The following is a 10,692-nucleotide window of genomic DNA, read 5'->3' as shown; positions in this document are numbered from 1 at the left end:
GTATGGAGCTGTACTGTACAAGAGGCTTATCAGAAATATTTGCTTTGAAGAGGAAAGGAGAGGAGAGGAGAGGAGAGGAGAGGAGAGGAGAGGAGAGGAGAGGAGAGGAGAGGAGAGGAGAGGAGAGGAGAGGAGAGGAGAGGAGAGGAGAGGAGAGGAGAGGAGAGGAGAGGAGAGGAGAGGAGAGGAGAGGAGAGGAGAGGAGAGGAGAGGAGAGGAGAGGAGAGGAGAGGAGAGGAGAGGAGAGGAGAGGAGAGGAGAGGAGAGGAGAGGAGAGGAGAGGAGAGGAGATGCTCCAGGTGTTGGAACAGAGATTCCCCTGCAGCCCATGGTGCAACCCATTGTGAGGTAGGTGTGCCCCTGCAGCCCATGGAAGTTGACTTTGAGACCCACCTGCAACCCATGGACAGCCCCATGCCAGAGCAGATGGATGCCCAGAGGAGTCTGTGACCCCATGGAAAGCTTGTGCTAGAGCAGGCTTCTGGCAGGACCTGTGGATTTGTGGACACAGAAATCCATGCTGAGTTAGCTGGCACACTTTGTGAACCTGTGTAGACCCAAGCTGGAGCAGCTGGTTCCTGAAGGACTGCACCCTGTGGAAGGGACCACTGCTGGAGTAGTGGGTGAAGAACTGCAGCCTGTGGGAATGGCATATATTGGAGAAATTAATGTAGGACTGTTTCCAGTGGAAGAGACCCCATGCTGGAATAGTGGAAGAGTGTGAGGAGTCATCCTGCTGAGGAGGTAGGAGCAGCAGAAACAATGTGTGATGAACTGACCACAGCCCCCACTCTGCTGTGCAGATCTTGGAAGGAAGGTAGAGCAATAGGAAATAAAGTTGAACCTAGAAAGAAGGGAAGGGTGTTTGGAAGGTGTTTTAAGGTTTGGTTTTATCCATCATCACCCTACTCTGATTTGGTTGTAATAAATTAAGCTGGCTTTCCCAAGCTGAGTCTGTTTTGCCCATGATGGTTATTGGTGAGTGAGGGTAACTCCCTGACATTACCATAGCCATGAGCCTTTTGCTATATTTTCTCTTCCCTTTAAAGCTGAAATGTGGAGTGACAGAGCAGTTTCGGTGGCACCAGTTTTGGTGGCAGCCAGGGTCAACCTACAAGAAGAGCTAAGCTTGCTCTTTTTAGTTGTATTCATACCTTTGATAAGCAAAGTCTTTCTTTAGTGAACACAACTGTATGCTAATTCTATCTCCAGAAATCTTTCTTTCACTTCCAAATTTAAAGACATGTTTTTGACCACATGGGAAAGTTGTGTGCATAAACTGACTGCTTGGTATTTCAGAGAAATCTCCAGGTCACATAGGACCTTGTAACAGAGGCGTAACAGCGTTGAAACTCTCTATATTCTGTACACCTTGTCTTTTTCACTTTGGCTGATATAAATTTTCCCTCTTCAAAAAGACACAGGAACATTTTCTCAAAAAGATAAGAGGGCCATTCTTGCTTACCTTTCACTATGACCTTTGTGTGTTCTAGTTAGGAAGAACTTTGTGTTTATGCTTGGTATCTGCACTTGGAGACCTTTCCTGACCTCTGTTCCAGTGAATCTCATACTTATTTAGATATCACAGAATGGTTATTTAAAATCTGTGGAATTAATGTCCTTTAAATTTAGTTTCTGTGGTGATTCATTCAAATTTAATATTCAGCACTGTGAAAAATTTCATGTTGCTGATTGTTATCCATTTCTTTCCTCACTGTACGTGCTGTAGCACAGTTGAAGTGGTCATGAAGTAGCAGTAAAACAAGACATTTAACTTAGATGACAGACTTCACATCCTGTATCTATGCTACCTGTATCTGTGTGTAAAAGAGATTTGAGGATTTTCTGGAGCAGCAGATTAAGCCTGCCCCAACAGAGAGGTCTGCCTAAAGCCCAGGACAGGTAGGCAGTCAAGCAGGTGCTGGAGACATCTCGAGTGTTTCAAGGTTAGACTAAGACAGAACATGAAAGCCTACACAATGAGTACAGATTATGCTATCACATTTTTAAATATAATGCTACTGTGGTGATCACCAAATACCATGCCATTTAGGGTTATTAACTTTTTAATGATTTGTTGCTTGCAATACATGATGAGAAAGTTTGACCTCACACTCCTATCTTAATTTGAATTGATTTTTCTTTTCTGTTAAAGAAATTACCATTGAAAAGGCCTCAATCAGGAGAGTGGAATGTATGTCAGTTTAGTAGAAACTGAAGAAAATAAAAGCCACTTCTATCTGCATCTTGTAGGAGTTTGGCACTGAACGCAATAGTAGCACTCCTGACTAGTTAGTCACAAGAGTATCCAGCTGTTAAAAAAAAGGTTCAGATTTGGCTTTAAGTCAGGAACAACGGTTTTTGTTATTTTGATACTGTCAGAAAGAGTTTAATTTACTCAGAATTCAGCACTACAGGTATGGGACTCCAGCCCCCAGATTTTGAGAGTAGATGCAGTTGTGCAGACTAATGGTTTTGATGTCTGCAAAAGGTAAAAAAAATTAATTAGCTTCAACAACCAATAGCAGTACTCCTATTTATATTTTGCATTATTCATTTACCATGAAATGGGAATGTGCTCAAATAAAACATATTGAAAGCAGTATTTTCTCTGTGAATGAGGTTTTTATTGCTTAGATGAAAAACTTTTCCCTGAAGCAGGGAATAAATCCACACATTTTCATACTTTTCCCATGTCGTTATCCTTTTTATTATGCATCCTACTAAGAATGCATATTGGTTTGCTATCAGCTTTATTTCTCATTGTTTCAAAGCTAATAAAAACTGCCGTATGATAACTTTTGTTTTTCTAGACTAGTTTATTGGATGGATGCAAGATAAACTCCTAGGTATGGGTTTCCAAGAGACAGTGGAAGTTTTATTATTCTTGTTGCTACTTCTGTTTTTAAATGGACAGATATATTTCTAAAATAAATTAATTAAGACAGAAAGCTGATAAATAGAAGTGTGTATGAACAGCTTATGTGTTCAGGTATGAACTTTTATACCCCACTGATATGTATCATCTTTCTCTCTTTAGTCAGCTTTCTCTCAAGACTTCCCACAGCACACTCCTACCAGGCCAGCTTATTCCTGCTTTATAACTTGCTTGGTCTACTTCTTAATAATTACTTCTCTATCAAAGTAATGTGACCACTCCCCCTGCATGGGGAATAATGCATTCTGACCCCATATTGCAGAAGGCTGAATAAATTGCTTTTATTAAGCTAAATTATATTACATTAATACAATACTATACTAGAACTATATCATACTAAAAGGGTACCAAAGAAAAACCCATTACTGTCTCCATACAGTCATGACAGAACCTTGATCTAATTGGCCAATCAATCCAAACAACCATCACCAGTGTCCAATTAAGAAATCACTCTTTGGTAAACAATCTCCATAACACATTCCATGTGTGCCAAACAGGAGCAGCGAATAGAGATAAGAATTCTTTTCTTCTTTCTCTTGAGTTTTCTCACTGCATCTCACAGCTTCCCAGGAAAAATCCTGGGAGAGAGAATCATGTCTCTCTGTTCAGAGAATGTGAATACCACACTTCTCCTCCTGCAGGTCATTTTCATGCTAGCTCTGTCCCCACTAATGCTCACCACTGCTACACTTGTATGACATCATTAGTGGGATATGTAGTCCCCCTGTTCTTCTTCCTAACATTTTCTAAATTTACTGTTAGCTTTGGTAGCAATAATTCAAAACCTGTATCTTGTTTCTGGTTTCTACTTTTAATGGCAGTATATATACATAATTATCATAGAATCACAGAATGGCATGGGGTGACTGGACCTTTAAAATCATCTGGTTCTAAGCCCCCTGCCACATGCAGGGACACCTTTCACTAGACCATGGTTCTTAAAGCCCCATCCAACCTGACCATGAGATGTGGCATCCACATCTTCTCTGGATAAGCTGTTCCAGTGGCTCACTCCCTCTCACATTAAAGAATTTGTTCATAGTATCTAACCTAAACCCAGTCTCTTCCATTTAAAGTCCATATTTCTTGTCCTTCCATGCTTTTGTAAAAAGTCCCTCTCCAGCCTATTTGTAGGACGTCTTTAGGAATGGGAAGGCTTCTGTAAGGTCTCCACAGAGCTTTCTCTTCTCTGGGCTGGACTCCAGTTCACAAAGCAATTTCTCATGGGAAAAGTTCTCCACATCTCTAATCATATTGGTGGCCTTTCTCTGGAGGATCACCCCAACAGATTCATGTCCTTCCTGTGCTGGGACCCCACATCTGGAAGCAGTGATCCAGGTGAGAGTATTATATAAATTATAATTATATAGAATCTAATATAAATTATACTTCCATAAAATGTTTCTATCTTTTCATGAAAACTTGCTTTACTTTGACCTCTTTTGTGAGAAGGAACTGGCTACACATGTACAAGGCATTTGAATGCATTAATGTTAGAGCTTATTCTGCAAATGTTCTTTGTGTGATAGCAACCCAGCTGTCTGACCTTTAAAGAGGAACAAATTCTTCAGGAAATTATGCTTTCAGAAGGACACTGTAAATTCAAGGAAAGCTGATGAATACAAAGCACATGATAACAGAGATTAGACTCAAACCTGGCTCTTTTTTTTAGATTTAGAGAACCGTTTTTTTATGTCTCTGCACTAGTCTTTGTGGTTGTTTGTTTGTTTTTTTTTTTTTTTTTTTTTTTTGTTTCTTTGTTTCTGCTTTGTCTCCTTTTAACATCTAGTTTAGGAAAAGAAAAAAAGGATGCCAACATAGCTTATATGCTGTCACAACATAAAAAAAGTCCAGGCATTAAATATGATTGTAAGTTTCCATGGCCCAGAGCAAATTCACTCATTGTTCTACTCATGGAATCTAATGTCTGCTTTGAATATTTGAGTGTGCTTGAGAGCCACTTAAATTTTCCACTCTGAGACATGAATTCCTGCAAGCTCTAAATGTCATGTGCCTGGCTGGAGCAAGAGAAGCACTCAGGTGAGGCAGGAATTCAGTGAGGCAGCCGCAGCTGACAACACAGAGGACAGCTGAGATTTTGAGCAGGGTTGGTGCAGCCCTGAGGCTGTGAGAGATAAAGCAGAGCCATGTCACAGTCCCCAGAACTTTCTAGGATGGCTTGAAGCTCAGTTCAGACTTGCTGCCAGAGTTTTTACCAAGTTTATCAGACAGGTTTGGCTGCACAGTGAGCTATATTCTGTCATAGCTGTGTTACTTGCAGCATACATCACTCTTATTTTAGAGTGCATTGTGCTAGGTAATGACAGCTCTTCAGCTGCCTGAGGTTGAAAATACACGAGCAACAGATTGAAATTTTCAGTAAGATTATGATTTTTTTTTTATTATTTGTGTCCTGTACTAATGAGATACAAGCCTTAAAATGCATACCCCAAAATAAGTGCCTTTCTTCTTACCCAAGCCTGGGAAAATTAAGTGCTAAGGACACATATCATGAGACAGACACAAAAAACCCCCACTGATCTGCAAGAAAATCCTAAAAAAGATGTAGTGTCCCAAAGACCTTTCCCATGACACCTCTACTTGTCCAGACTGGAACAAGTGATCTCTGTTTCTACAACTCACAACATAATGAAATCCAAGCTTCCTTCTTCTAGGAGCAACACTAGGTGCCCAGATCTGCTTAGAAAGTGTAAGAGATGAGTTTATACCAAACATCTAGTGACATAATTTCTTGCACTGATTTCCTTTGCAATTGAGACCAGAGACTTTGGAATCAAGATGATAACTTGAACTTAAAATTAATGTTTTCTCTCTTCTCCCACTATCAGTACATTAAAAAAGTTGATACAGTTGCAACCTGTCCTATCCTCTTCCTGTAGAGTAAGAAGGTGTATTTATATATCACACAAAATATGTTTTGGTGCTGTTTAACCTGTAAGAGGAGCTATCCTAAGAATAGCAGTTATGGAATAATATGAATGTTGACCTTAGAGTGTGAATTTGCACTTCGTATTATGCTGGACCATCTTGAAGGCATGGCAATGAAAAGATTTCCCTTCTCTGTTTATCTGTTGACAAAGTGTTACATTTATCCTGGCATACTCAGAATATGCACTTTTCAGAACAGGTAGAAACCATCTCTTTTTCCCAGCTGATGGCACTGCATTGAATTTACATTACACAGTGTGAAAAAGTATGAATTTTCTAGGAGTCATTTGATAAGTGCACCTGAAGAAGGAAAGGCAGAAAGGATTTATGTATGAAGATACTTAAATAATGGTTTTAATAGTAATGAGGGAGCACAAAGACACTGAGTGGTACAAAGAGGGACTAGGTAAATATAATGGAGGAAAATGAGGAATCAGAAAATGTTATATAGGTTGTAAATAAGGAATTTCCTTAGGAAGAAAATCCTGCCTATTATTAATAATTTTACATGTTTGCCTCCAAACAAATATACTAAAAGTGCTGTTGAAAAATTAAAGGAAAAGAATAAAATATTTGAGATATATGATGGGAACATGTCAAATTTTCATGGGGTCAGCCAAATTTTTATTGCCATCATTCAGAGTCCATATGGAAAAAACATGGACTTGTGTTTACCTCTTTCTTTCTCACCATGACAACAACTTTTATTTATTTTCAGCCATACCTTTGTTGCAGGTTGTTTTTCTCTCCAGATATTATCTCCAGTGAAACATCAGGCTTCTCTTTATCATTTACCTATGTTCCTTCTGTGGAAAAAGGTTTAATTTCTGGCTTTACACAGCTTTATAATTATTGCTCAATGGAAGCTTTTGATGCAGCAAACTGCATAAGAATTTATGCTTTTTGGAGCACTTTTCACTAGAAAGTGGTAGTGTCCTAAACAAGTAAGAAATAAAGCTTTCTCTGTGATATGGAGATGTACTCTGAACATTTTAGGAGAGTCTTTTCTCTCTTCATGTCTTTGTCTAGTTTAGTTAGTCTAGAACTATAGAATATATTTTCCTCCTTTCTACACTTGTTTTCATTCTTTTCCTCCATTTTCTCTCCCTACTTCTTTATTCCAGCAATTTCTTGCCTTCTGCAATACTTCTCAGTAAAGTTAAGTGCATTACATCATTTAGCCAGAAATCAGTTTAAGATGGCAGTGATAATTTAAGTCAAAGACTATCCTTGCTCCTGTTGCTGGGGGGAATATGTGATAACCCCCATACTCATGGAACATTTTATCTTCCCGCTGCTACCCAGACAATGAGCCACCACAGGAGGAAGGTCAGGAGGAAGGCTGGAAGACATCCTTGAACTTCTATACTGGGCAGTTGCTACTATACTCCTGTGAAAACTTCTTAACTCCTTATCTCTTTGAGCACTGACTATGATTTCTTTCCAGCTGGCTTTCTGACCCTTTTCCATGTTCATTTCTTTTTCACTCTGATGAAACTTTAGGTCACATAAACTGATTTTGCCAACAAAATGTATCATGTTTTCCTGCTTCTCATTTTCTTGCCACAAACTCATATTGCAAATTAAATTTATCTGATTTACAGTGTCTGTCACTTAATTTTTATTTTCCCCTTTTCTTCTCACCTGAAAAATTGCAATGGGAGTGTACTGCTGATGAAACAACTTTAGTATGCTCTGAAGATCATGTATTTCTGAAATTACTGATGACACTCTCAAAATCTCAAAGCAGATTTAAAAGCTCCCCCTAAAACCTTGACTCTCTTCCAGCAAAGAAGGAGGCATTCAAGTGATTTTTGTGCATGAATTTTTAGGAAAAAAAAAATAAACTTGATTTATTAAAGCATTAGTAAAAGAGAAAAATAAATCTAAGAAAATTCACACTGGCTTTGGTAAGTGAAATAGACTTGCTTTTCTTTACTGTGACTAAAGATTGTTTTAAACTGATGTTATTCTGGCTGGTAGAATGTGGGCAAAACATAAAAGTGTTTTAGACAGGATTAAGGTTGTATTCCGACTTAACATTAACCTGTTTAGAGTCTGAGTACTTCAAAGGCTCCAAGAAAAAACAAGTATCCTGTAACATTGCCAGAGAATAACTCACTGAATCCTTTCAAGGCTCAGAACACCTTAAGTTTCTCAACTCTTTGTGTTTATTACTTGTACTGTAACATACATTTCTGAAAATAGTAGATGTTGTTATTGGACCACAGCTTAGTAGTTACAGCTTTTGATTTCCTGTTATAAGAAAAAAAGTACATTATTTTGTATAAAGCGATACATTCAAAACCAATAAAATGTGATGTTGAGAAACAATCCCTCCTCAGAACCTTATTATTAAGTTTTCATGACCTTACATGTCACAAAGAAAATACAAACTTCGTTGTTTGCTTTGATATTAGAACCATGAGGAATCAATGACATTGCTGGGGATGTAGTATTAAATAGAAGGTAATACTTGGCTATTTTGAGGCAGTTTGAGTAGTGACCCTTTCCAGAATAATGCAACAGGTGCCAGATCCCTACAGAATTATCATCATGCTAAATTTGACACAAATTCTTACCAAACCCAGAAGGCTGCAAAGGTGGGATGCATTTTGTCTCTTTTACAAGATGAATCCATGCAAATGTCTTTGTATTTCTTCTTTTAATGTCCTTGAGAATTGCCTTTTGAAGGAGAGACTCATTGGGTTGCTGAACGTACAAATAAGAAAAAAACATCTTACATGAGCTTTATTTCATTTGGGTGGACAGCTTCTTATAGTTACAACCTAAAACAAATGACAGGTAGGTATACAAAATGATTGTTTAATGTACTGTCACAATATAGTGCAATAGAGACCTCAGGGCTACTGACATATAAATCCCCTTTATACTGCCTGATCAATTAGGCTGGATTTGTGACTGACAACTGTGAATAAATATCTTAGTTTGTAATGTGGCAAGACTCAGCCAGGTTTTATGGCTGAGAAGTCCATTAAATGCTACCACACCAATTCCTCTTCTCCATGCATTTTTTAGCATTCAAGGGATAGAAAAAGTTGACATCTTTTGGGTACCAAAAATTTCAATGTGTGTATATAGTCAATTATTTTGCAAAAAAAAAAAAAAAAAATATCATACTTTCTCTAGTTTCTCATTTAGTGAAATTTAGATATTTCAGCTAGATAATTTGCCTTTAGCCCATTTGTTTTAACAAATTGAGTACTATAATGTATGGTGGGAAAGGTAAACTCCCTGTTTTTCTTGCTGACTGGAACTTGGAAGTGGTTCTTGTTGAAATGAAAGCATATCCTTCTTACTATGTCTTCAGATATCTCAAGTCACATATCACAGTGTTATTTAGAATGCACAGTTTTATACATAGTGTTTAATCTGATAAATATAGTACTATTACTTGAGTGCTCCCCATTGCTATGATTTCTAAATCACACCTACCACACAACTGGGTCTGTACAATAGAATCCTAGAATTGTTTAGGTTGGAAAAGACAAGATCTTTGAGTCCAACCATTAACCTACCATGGTTAAGGCATAGGGCTTTCCACAGCCTATGGTGGATCTCTGCTCCAGTGTGAGCCTCCACAGGCTGCTGTGGCACATCTGCCTCACATGGGCTGCGGAGGAATCCCTGTTCCAACACTGGAGCAGCTCCTCTGCCTTCTTCACCTTGGTGTCTGTAGGAATCTTTCACTCATAAGTTCTCACTTCTGTCTTCTCTATCTCCGGTTGTTTCTCTGCAGTAACTCCCTTTTCCTAAATGCATTATCCCAGAGACACACCACCACTGATGGACCCCTGTGTCCTGGATCTGTCTGGCTTCAGCTTTGTTGGACATGGGGGAAGCTTCTGGCAGCTGCCCACAGAAGTCAGTCTTCCAGCACCTTGCCACAGAAACCCAATACATTTCCTGGCACTTTGAAAGACAAAGTGGAAAATATTTGCCTCCTAGGTTTGGATTTTTTAGTATTGCTTAACTTTTCTTCTCAGGGAAACATATTTAAAAAGAAAAGGAAGCTTTGTCAAAACAAAGTGGTTTTTTTCACTTGGGTTGTCTAGTTCTCAGTGGTTTCATTGATGGGCACCTGAAAAAAACTCTTTTGTGAAAAAGAAGAACTCATGCTCAGAATTCTGGATCATACTACTGATTCTGTTAGTGTAAGTTTAAGCATGCACGCACATATGAATTATGAAGGCTTAAAGCTGACACATTTGCTTAAATTGAGGAACATCTTTTGATTTGTAATTCATTGGGTTTGGGATGAAGACCCAACTTCATAAGAGAATATTAGTTCTAAAAATTGTACAAACATTCTATCCTGTCTGTTGATTGAATTTCAGAGAATCTCCATTGTGCTTACAAAGAAATGTACAAAAAGGCTACCTGAATACTCAAGTCACTTGTCACTTGTGAACGTTGTGCCTGAGAATAAAGGTCTGCAGCCATGACTTCTGAAGCTTTGTTTGTCATTATCAACCCCTTAATTAGCTTTCATTCACCTTCTCTCTCCATAGTAGGGGAAGATTTTTTAGCAGAATGAGAAGTAATTGCCGTTGTTCATGAGAAGATGTAGTAGGTCATTTGTGTTGCAGAAAAACCAGATACATATTTCACATTTTTAATCCAGAGCATAATCAATTTTCATTGATGGATAAATAAAATCTCTGGGCTTCTGGTACATGACAAAGAAGAGGGCATAATACTTCTGGACTTAGTGCCAAAATAACAATTTTTCCAGGTGGCATTATTAGAAAGTAGGAAATAGTTGGTTTGAGGTTTTTATGAGT

General features: G+C 38.4%; 1 long non-coding RNA gene across 1 annotated transcript; it reads left to right on the top strand.

Moving 5' to 3' along the window:
* The first annotated feature begins 290 nt into the window (after positions 1-290).
* On the top strand, positions 291-10,352 carry LOC146768784 (uncharacterized). Its single transcript, XR_014956494.1, has 2 exons — positions 291-8,692; positions 9,679-10,352. It is a non-coding gene; the product is annotated as an uncharacterized LOC146768784 (long non-coding RNA).
* Positions 10,353-10,692: the final 340 nt, after the last annotated feature.

The sequence above is a fragment of the Lonchura striata genome, chromosome 1 (assembly GCF_050655825.1).
Source record: "Lonchura striata isolate lonStrDom1 chromosome 1, ASM5065582v1, whole genome shotgun sequence".
Taxonomy (NCBI): domain Eukaryota; kingdom Metazoa; phylum Chordata; class Aves; order Passeriformes; family Estrildidae; genus Lonchura; species Lonchura striata.
Note: the sequence above shows the minus strand (reverse complement) of the source record. Positions and strands in the feature narration are given on the sequence as shown.